Source organism: Bidens hawaiensis, unplaced genomic scaffold, assembly GCF_021521415.1.
Source record: "Bidens hawaiensis isolate Kalapana, Puna unplaced genomic scaffold, B.hawaiensis_p1.1 tig00020764_1, whole genome shotgun sequence".
Classification (NCBI taxonomy): Eukaryota; Viridiplantae; Streptophyta; class Magnoliopsida; order Asterales; family Asteraceae; genus Bidens; species Bidens hawaiensis.
Genome location: NW_027493189.1, coordinates 187268 through 198595, shown reverse-complemented (window position 1 = coordinate 198595; position 11328 = coordinate 187268).

Here is an 11328-nt window from a genome sequence, read left to right as displayed (position 1 = left end):
AGTCACTTCCTCAGTATCAGCAGTTTCGATGGTCGCCATATTGGCCTGTTCGAACACTTCTTCAACATGCAGATTCCAGTTATATTCCCCATTCTGTCTGGAAATCATGGCTCTATTATCATTACCACCCCCATTCTGGTGTGTCGACCTGTTCTGACTACGTTCAACTCTCTCATTCGTGCACTCCTTCGCAAAGTGGCCATTCTGCTGACAGTTGTAACAGCGCACCTTTGACTTGTCAAAACCCGGTCTCTCACCAACAAACTTCCTTCATGTCTTCTTCATAAACCTCTTAACCCTTCTCACAATCATCGCCATCTGCCACTGCAGATCCATCTCTTCCAGATCATCAGCATCGATCTGATCATAATCTTCATCCAAAGTCGCAGGATCAACAATCTTACCCTGAATGTAATTTTCATACGAAGCAATGAAGGATGCATAGAGAGCAAACTGCTGTTCAGCAGATTTAACACTCATGGGCATCCTTGAGTAGTTGTTGTTCGAAACACCTGGGGAAAAACTACTCTTGGTTGCTTGAGGGTTAGAAGCATTTGATCCTCCAGCTACAAAGCATACATCACCATTCATGTTGAGAGATACATGACCTTCATGTGTTGAGTTAGCGCCCGACTCTCCCTTTGAGTAGTAAGCAAACGAATCAGACTTCGAACTTGAACTTGTATTAACCTTGGCACCATACATTCCTGGATCTTGAACCTGATCAGTAGGTGTCTCTTTTCGAACCATGTTTAGTTCAAAAGTTCGTAGCTTGTTTACTGTTGTTTCCAAATCATAGTCGGCAAAGTCTTTGTCTTCTCTCATCAACACGGTGTACATCTCCCATTTCGGTGGGAGAGCATCAAGAAGCTTTTCAACAATCTCATCTTCTTTGTAAGTAATCGAATAATTGCTGAGTTCTGTCATCAGATGATAATATCTAGTGATGATATCATCAAGTGATTCATTCTTCAGATACTTGAAGACCGAGAACTGGGTTTTAAGTAGTTTAATCTTCGAAGCACGGATTCCCATATTACCCTCAAAACGGTTTTCAAGCACTTCCCAAAGCTCTCTGGCAGTTTTGTACTTTCTGAAAGTGTGCAGAATCTCTTGTGAAAGAGCCATTGTAATTGCTGCATGAGCTTTGCTTTCGGCCTCATACATTTTCTTCTTTTCTTCTTCCATCTCTTTGTATTTCTTTATCTGATCACGACCCTCATACTCAGCAGTAGGTGGAATGTAACCATCTTGTATGCATACCCACATCTTAGCATCTTGGTACTTGACATATTGTTCAAAACGATCTTTCCACGCTACATAATCGGTTTTCTTAAGCATCTTCGGTGCCTTTGTAGCCGAACCCGCTTCCACTTCCATCTTAACTAGTTCCGTAATGTTGATTGAAGACATCTTTCACGAAACACACAGAAACCCGAAAAATAAAAATTTTATTTTTAACAGTACTGTAGGCGAAGTTGTGGATAACTTCGCTTAAGTCTGAACTTCGCTGATTCTGAACTTCGCTTTCTTTTTAAATTCGCCTGTTTGGCGAAGTTGTAGATAACTTCGCTTAAGGTAAGCGAACTTGTGAAGTAGGCGAAGTTGTGGGTAACTTCGCTGGTAAAGGCGAACTTGAGAAGGTAGGCGAAGTTGTGGATAACTTTGCTTAACCTTATATCTTCGCTGAAACCCTACGAACAGTGACGGCAACTTCGCCTGATGAACACGATGAATATGCAGGTTAGATTTCTGGATTTTACGAGGTTTGTGAAGGTGTTATGGGTTGTTTATGATTGTAGGAGGTGAGTATAACACAAAAACTCAGAAAACTCGTCCCGCGAATAGTCGAACGGAACGATTTCTACACCCGCGTGATAATCCCGAACCACACAACCGAGCAAAAGCTCTGATACCAATTGTAGGTTCCCAGCCGGATCTACACGAGATATCTCGTTCTACGTAGGTGCGGAATCCCTACGTAAGACGTTACGAGCGTAGAAAACGATACGAGTTAACACAATCGAACACACGTTACAATAAACAAATACTCGTTATATTGCAACCTTAAACACGTGATATCAATCACTGATTACAGGACTCTCTGACTCGTAACTAAAACTGAAACTCGTTGAATTATATAAAACTTAAGCCGTAACCTAAGTTTATATAATCACGACAACTTCGCCTGGCATGTTCAGGCGAAGTTGTCCCTAACTTCGCTTGTATAACAAGTTCGCCTATATCAGCGAACTTGTTAGCAACTTCGCTTACATACAAACTCAAATCCAAACGACTCGATTACAGACACTAGACACTGAACTACTGACATCTTGCACCAACATTGCTCCCCACCCCATTTGGAGCTTTGCTTGATTTCTAAACGGAGGCCTCTCATGCGTTTGACCCGTTTTAGGTTTGTCGTGGGTATGGATCTAATAATAAACGGGTTATACTTCTCCTTTCAAACCTGTTTGCTTCTTCTTCTTTTTGTAAAACTACATAACACAAGACCCTAATAATGAGAAATCAGATCCACAAAGTCTCCTTCATTCCTCTCATTGCCGGCCTCTACCTCTCACGCATCCACTCAATTCAATCCCTAACTCCATCACTCGTTGGATGATCGTTGGACAAATTGGCGAGAAAGAAGCCGGCCACCGTAACAATTCAAATGAAGAGAGAATTAATTACATAAATCGATTAAGCAAAGAGGGGAATGAATAGTTGAAGATGAATCAAATATTAGTTTGTGTGATTTGAGAGAGAGTTCGTATAAATCGATGGTGTATTCTCAGTCTCTCCACATCAACTGACGGCTTAAAGTTCGGGTGGTTCCTCAGACCCGGGTGATAAGTGTTCGAATTAAACCATTGGACCTTGGAATCCCCATAAGCATAATTAACCTCCTGGGGATCCTTCTCATCATCATCATCATCAAACCCGGAGCAATTTTATGCCTTGTACTCGAGCTTACCACAGTCCTCACAATATGGGAATTTCACCCCGACTTTACCAACCTCTTTCTTCTTCCATTTTCTGTACCCGGCCAGTTCACATTCCAACTTGGCTATCCGTTCAAACTCACTCATGACTGACTTTACTGACTTGTTATTAGTCGGGTTTCTTTGTCTTTTTGCTGCTGCTTCTGACTTAGAATTTTCACACATAAAATCCAGAAAATCCCAGTCATCTTCCTCAGGTTGGTTTAACAGTTGACGATTACACGAAACCTTTAAATGTTTTGTCTTCGTAAGTCAACTCGTCAACAAAGCACTTCACTAATTCCCACAACTCGATCTGATGGTGTGGGCACTTATTTATCATCTCTTTGAATCGAGTAAATGCCTCGTGTAATAGCTCGCCCAATAACTGTGAAAAATGGCGAATCTCAATTCGGGCCTCGTTTGTCTTCGACTTTGAAAATACTCATTAAGAAACACCTGCTGCATCTCGGCCCAGTTACCGATATTGTGCATCAGTAGCGAGTTAAACGAGTTTTTTGCTTTATCTTTCAATGAAAACTAGAATAACCGCAACCGAACCTCATCTTCGTCAAACGTACCATCACCAATCGACCCGCAAATAGCCAAAAAGTTGGACAAATGTGAATACAGTTCCTCAGAAGCCATCCCGTGAAAGTGTGGCACGATGTTAATGTATGATGGCCGGAACTTAAAAGTTTGTTATCCCGACACTCGCACCTGTGGGACAATCGGGAATGCTCCGTCTGTGTATCATTCGTATTTTTCGGTTAATGTGTGTATTTGTATTTCTATCAAAACCCGACCCGATTGTAAACCGAATCTTTCAAAAATATAAAATATTGGACTTTTATGTTTCATAATCATCTCACACTTGTCGGTTTTCAAAAACACTTTTTAACGGTCTTTAAAACGCGAAAAACGCCTCAAAAACGCCCCAAAACGACCCGAAACGACCCACGAACCAAACTGGACCACCCCTCCTGAAGAGGCCGCTCCGCGCGGACCCAAGGGGGAGAGCCGGTCGCGCGGCGTCTTGGATCTGCTGCACTCATTTCTGGATTTTTGGCCTTTGTTTGTATTATTTGACTTCTTAAACCTTTTTAAACTTGTGAAACTATTGATATAAAACATAGAAAACAAGTTTGACTCATTCCTTATATAAAAAACCTCGCCCTCTTCATTTCTCCTTCCTCATTTCATCTTCTTTTTCTCTCAAACTAAGACATCATCGCTAACATTCAAGGTTCATATTAATCAAACAACAACCTTCTTTAATTCTTGTTCGTTACTTAATAATTCATATCTTGTGGCACAACATATATATATTATGCACCCCTTCTTTTCTTCGGCTTTCATCATATTCGGGATGTGATATGCTACAAGGCAAGGCTTCATGGAGAACTCTTTGTAGTTCTTGATTATACTATTTTCCTTTAATGCTTTACTAGTCTTGTTTATATTGTAAGTAGTTTAGTTTTAATTCATGTTTAAAGAGTTTCATGGTCTTGGGTATGAAGTCACTAGTCTTGGTTTCATCCCAAGATTAGATCCGAATCAAGACCGAACTCTTGTTTACTAACTTTTGTTATAAATAGTTTTGTTTACTAGTTGTGTTTAAAATAGTTAAATAAACATGTTTATGAAAGATTTGAACCTTGTAACTTCTAAAACCATTTTGATAGTTCTATGGTATTTGGGTATGTGGCAACCATCCTCGGTATCATTCAGAGTCAAGGACCGAACCAAAACCGAACTAAACCGAGTTCACTTGCCTAAGACACACAAGTGTGTTTTTGGCCATCGAAACTCATCTTTTCTTCAAGGATGTATTTTAAACTAATTTTAAGTATTTTATCAACTTACTTGGTGTGTCGGAATCCAACTTGATCTTATACAAGCTTGGACCGGTGAAACCAAATACTCACTTAACGGACGTTAAGGTTCTTCATAATAGAACTATATACTTGGGTTAAGTTTTTCGATTTTATTGAGTTATCTCAAAACATTTTGGAAAGTTAACTTTGAGTTTAGTAATTATCTAGACCCAAGTTAACAAATCCGAACACTCGATTAAAACCTTGTTTTGGTGTTCATATACCCAAAGGGTCTTGCATTAGTGCATTATAACCCACATATGTTACTTAACATAGGTTGAGTAATAATTATGAATGAAATACCAAGACCCGGTTTTGAGTAAACTTACTTTTAGAACATGTCTTTAATTTCCCAAATATTTGCATTTTTAAACCATAAACTTCATTTATTTACTTTACTTGTCATACTTTATTTTAAACCCTTCTAAGACTACCTACTAACTTAAGACCCATTCAATCTAGGTCTTGCTCGTTAACCCGATCTCCGATTATTCACGAATCAATCTTTCAAGTTACTTAGTTAAAGTGAGTACATTTCATCCCCCCGTTTTCACTTTTATCTTTAGGGGGGGTAACATGCATACTTATTCAAACAAACGTGATTTATTATACTCATTTCTCAAACCACAAACTTTAGGGTGTATGATGCTAGAATACTTGCTCTTTTGTGTGTTATATGTCTCATATGCCTTTACGTGCGCGAGTGTTTATTTTTATGTTGTTGTTGAGCCTCATTAAGTATGATCATACGCTCCCCTAACTACTTAGCCTTGTGCTAGTAGAATAGGGCCTCATTATCCAAGTATGTCGGTTGTTACCGAGTAGAAAGGATCCTCATTTACATATGTCTTATATTCCACGATTGATTCTTTTATTTATAGTCTCATATACGTTTGTGGATTTCGCTCATATTATATATACTCAAAACTATGAAATTGCTCACCAACATACGTGTTGACAAATGTTATTTTATTCATTGTTACAGGTTTGATTATTACTTGAGTTGGAGTTCGAAGACGTCATTCTATTTGATACCGCTAGGTTATTAGAAGAATGAACAATATCTATCTTTTATATTTTGATGTTTATTTGTATGAACAATATGTGTTACTTTGATGATTGAATGAAATTAATGAGTTGATTAAATATTGTCACTTTAATAGTGTCTTGTGTTCTTGGGCAATCGGTTTCACCCCGGCATGTTCCGCCGCCTTTGGTCGGGGTGTTACAGATTGGTATCAAAGCCAAGACTATTAGATAGGTGGTTAGACGTAACGGCCTAGTATAGTTTTGCTTTAGGTTTCTTATACGTGTTGCTTATACGTGTTACCCTACTTGATTGTTCATTACACTTATACATTTAATTGCTTATTTATTTCATTTAATCTTCAAAAATATACACATGCACTCACTCTCATAGTATTCCAAAGTATCCTTACCTTAAAACGCAAAAACATTAGTTTTTATATTGTGTTTTATGGATCACAAACTTAATTTGGATCCCGTTATTTAAGATCTCCTTAAAGGTTGCATTTATATCGGGTTTGTAGCCATTATGGAAAGTGAAACACTATGAAACGACCATTTGACAAAAAGATTCCTAGAATCGAAGGTGATATACTTACCTGGGATGGTTGAATTATAGTGTGCATTTTCTAGGCCTACGAATCGTGTTATACATGTCAATACTTTAAGTTGTCGAATGCAAGCGTTCCGGTTGCCTCCTTATATATTTTTGGTGTTAAAAATACAAGTTGTTTTTAACATCTCGTTGTATCTTCGTTTTTATTATATGTTATTATCGTTATTTGAGCACAACAACATAATTAGACGTGGTGGTACGTGCACATGTTCGACTCCACCTATTATTTTATACAACTTTATTTGTCGGGATATCAAACCCTGGTGATTTCATGTACGATTTCCCGACTATATATATAAATTTCAAAATCTCAAAAACCTCTAATTTTTGAATGGCAAAAGTTTGAAACTTATAAATATATATACATTTTTATCTTTTGATGCAAGTGTAAAATAGTTTTTACTAACATTCTCATTCTCATAACTCTAGGATTCGCAATCATTAAAACCTCACATTTACTCAATTTTCCCTCATACTTATATCAATTACCCCAAACTTATATCATTTCTCTTTTATTATTTTAGAATGCCTCCAATCCGTCGCCAACTACGCAAGCCGAGCTCCGGTCATCGGATGGCCACAATGGTAGCAAAAGAAATCGCCGTTGTGATTCCTGGACTCATAACTCAAATCCAAGCCACCCAACCCACCGTTACTCAAACCACACCCAACCCTATACCTTTCGATTTGAAAATTTTCACTAGTGCAAATCCATCTCAATTCTTTGGTACGAGCTGTGCCACCACTTTGTTGCAATGGTTCGAGAAAATGGAAAGTGTGTTTACTCTTTGTGAGTGCCCCGAACTCAAAAAGACCACGTATGCCTCTAGCATGTTTGAGAATACCGCCCGCACTTGGTGGAATAGCAAGATTTTCACCCATGGAGCGGAAGTAGCTATGGCCTACTCATGGACCAAGCTTAAAGAAGTCATGATGAAAAAGTTTTGCCCAAAACATGAACTTCAAAAGGTCGAATCCGAATTTTGGGAACTCAAGCAAGAGAGTGGTGACAACTCCACCTACTCCAACCGCTTTCACGAGCTTAGTCTCTTGGTTCCTCACTTGGTCACTCCCCTCGAAAGGCATATTGACAAGTATGTCGGCGGTTTGCCTATGCAAATCCATGACTCGGTGATGAGTCGCAACCCGCAAACCCTTCATGATGCTATTACCTTCGCCTGTGCTCTTTCTGAAAACCTTGTAAAAGACGGTACCCTCTCCATCAAGAAAACGAGTGACAAGAGTAAGCCCTAACCAACCCCTCAAGCTAAAGTCGACCCACAACCTCAAGCCATCAACTATTCCAATTCCACCCACCACACTAAAAAGAAAACCAAACTAAATTACCGAAACTATGTTGTCACCCACCCATCACAACCTCAATCTCAATCCCAAGCACTCCAAAACCGAAAACCATATTCCGGCCCGCACCCATTATGTAACACTTGTCAACGTCATCATCCCTCCTACTCTGCTTGTCGCCACGGCACCAAGTGTAACCGCTATGGTCACACTAACAAAGGGCGTCGAGAAGCCTCTCGTGGGCAACCCGCTCCACCAAGGTTTTCCCCATCCAGCTAAAATCGTCCCGCTCCTTTTGCTCAAAACCCTCCTTCTCAACCTAGGGCTTGTTTCAATTGTGGAGACCCGAATCACTTCCGCAATTCTTGTCCTCGACTTACCCTTGTTAACCAAGCCCAAATCATACCCACACCCTACTACCAAACCGATGCCTACCAAGTTCAAACTTACCAACCCCAAATCCCGCAACTCTTGGCTCCTCCCGCTCAACAGATCCAAGCCATGCAACCCCTTCCTCCTCCACCCCATCTGCAAGCCATGCAAGCTCTCCCACCTCCTCCAGCTCAACAAGTCAACCACGGCAACCAAGGGCGTGCCTTTATGATGAACGCCAACCAAGCTCAAGTTGCCAACGATGTGGTGAACGGTACGTTTTTAGTAAATGAGCTTTTAGCTTCAATTTTATTTGATACCGGAGCTGATAGGAGTTTTGTTTCTTTTAAATTTGAATCTATTCTTGGCGTATCCCACACTAAACTTTCTTGCCCCTTTTTTGTCGAAGTCGCCAATGGAAATTCCATCATCATCGATTCGGTCATTCGCGATTGTATCCTCACTCTTTGCAAGCATGAGTTCTCGATCGACCTCATCCCGATTCAAATGGGAAGCTTCGACATCATAGTAGGCATGGATTGGTTAGCTTTTAACCATGCCAAAGTCGTTTGTTATGACAAATTCATTCGTATCCCGCTCGTCAATGGCAAAATTCTCAAAGTCTTTGGCAAAACGATCCCCAAGAAACTCAACCTCATGTCTTGCTCTCAATCCCTTAAGTACTTGCGCCAAAAGTACGTTCCATTCCTAGCCTAAGCGGTGGTGAAAGATCCAAAAGAAAAGAAAATTCAAGACATTCCCGTTGTTTGTGAATTTCCCGGCGTTTTTTCCCGAAGACGTCTCTGGTCTTCCACCCATTCGTCCTGTTGAATTTCGAATCGACCTTGTGCCCGGCGCGACTCCCGTAGCCAAGGCTCCTTACCGTTTAGCTCCTTTGGAATTGCAAGAGTTATCGAACCAACTTCAAGAACTCTCCGATAAGGGCTTTATCCGTCCAAGCTCTTTTCTTTGGGGCGCTACCGTCCTCTTCGTGAAAAAGAAGATGGCTCGTTTCACATGTGTATCGATTACCGTTAACTCAATAAACTCACCATTAAAAATCGTTACCCCTTGCCTCGCATTGACGACCTCTTTGATCAACTTCAAGGCTCAACTTGTTTTTCCAAAATCGATCTTCGATCGGGTTATCATCAATTGCGTGTTCATGAAGTCGACATTCCTAAAACCGCTTTTCGTACTCGGTATGGACATTACGAATTCTTGGTTATGCCTTTCGGATTAACCAATGCACCCGCGGTATTCATGGGCCTCATGAATCGTGTTTGCAAACCATTCTTGGACAAATTCGTAATTGTTTTATCGATGACATTCTTATCTTCTTCAAGACCCAAGCCGAGCATGAACATCATTTACGTTCCATTCTCGATCTCCTAAGAAAAGAACAACTTTATGCCAAGTTCTCCAAATGCGAATTTTGGTTAAAAGAGGTTCAATTTTTGGGTCACGTCGTCAACGATAAAGGTATTCATGTTGATCCCGCCAAAATCGAGGCCGTAAAATATTGGAATACTCCATCCACACCCACGGAAGTCCGTTCTTTCCTTGGTTTGGCCGGGTATTATCGGCGATTCATTCTAAACTTCCCTAAATTGCGTTACCCCTCACCGCACTAACTCATAAAGGACAAACTTATGAATGGGGACCGAAACAAGAAGAAGCTTTCCAAACTTTAAGGCATATGCTTTGCAACGCTCCTGTTCTAACCCTTCCCGATGGAAACGACGACTTTGTGGTATTTTGCGATGCATCCAACCAAGGTCTCGGTTGCGTTCTCATGCAACGAGGTCAAGTTATCGCATATGCCTCAAGGCAACTCAAGGATCACGATAAGAATTATACGACTCATGATCTCGAACTTGGTGCTGTCGTTTTCGCTCTCAAAATCTGGAGACATTATCTTTATGGCATAAAGTGTGTTGTATTCACCGATCACAAAAGTCTACAACACATCTTTGACCAAAAAGATCTCAACATGAGATAACGTCGACAGGCCGAATTACTTAGTGATTACGATTGCGAAATTCGCTACCACCCCGGTAAAGCGAATGTTGTAGCCGATACCCTTAGTCTTAAAGTTAATTTCAAATCCATTCTGCTTCATAGCATCATCATTCAAACCGATCTCCAAGACCGCATCTATCGAGCCCAATGCACCTCCATTGATGAAGGCAATATGTATAATGAAATATCATGTGGAGCCGAACTTCAACTTGAAACCAAACACGATGGCTTGCTTTATTTCCTCAAATGTTTGTGGGTTCCCGATCGTGATGAACTTCGTACTTTCATTCTCGACGAAGCTCATATGTCGCGATATTCCGTACATCCCGATGCGGATAAAATGTACTTCGATATTCGATCTATTTATTGGTGGCCGGGTATGAAAAAGGACGTAGCACTTTATGTCTCGAAATGTCTTACTTGCTCAAAGGTTAAAGCCGAACATCAAAAACCTTTTGGTTTACTCGAGCAACCTCCTATTCCCGTTTGGAAATGGGAAGGCATCGCTATGGACTTTATCACCAAATTGCCTCCTACTCAAAAGCAAAATGATAGCATTTGGGTCATTGTTGATCGATTAACCAAATCGGCTCACTTTATCCCGATCAGCGAGATGTACTCCGTTGAACAACTCGCTCAAATCTATGTTCGTGAGATTGTATGCCGCCATGGTATTCGTTTGACCATCATTTATGATCGTGATGCTAGTTTCACATCCTTAGTATAGATACTGAAATAATCTTCATCTTGGTTCATTGGAACTCTGAGGCTAGGTGTGTTATGTGGGGCTGACGGTCCAGGTTGGTTTACGTTTCTGTTTTAGATTGTCGGACTGAGTGGTTTAGGTTTTGTTGTTGGTTGATATTTATGGGTGGAAGTTGGTTATTTTCGGGATGGTCTTGATTGTGATTATGATTTAAATGGAATATGTTGTCTTCATTTATTTTGTCTTTGTTGTTAGGCATATAGAGGTTGAGATTTTGGTTCTGGTTTTGATTTTGGCTTTGGTTATGTTGGTGATTTTGACCTTCCATGATTGCTTCTCTTAACTGAGCTCGATTCTACTGAGCTAATATCTCAATCTCAGGTTCGAAAACAAGTGTTGACTATCTTCCCGTGTGGCGGGTGT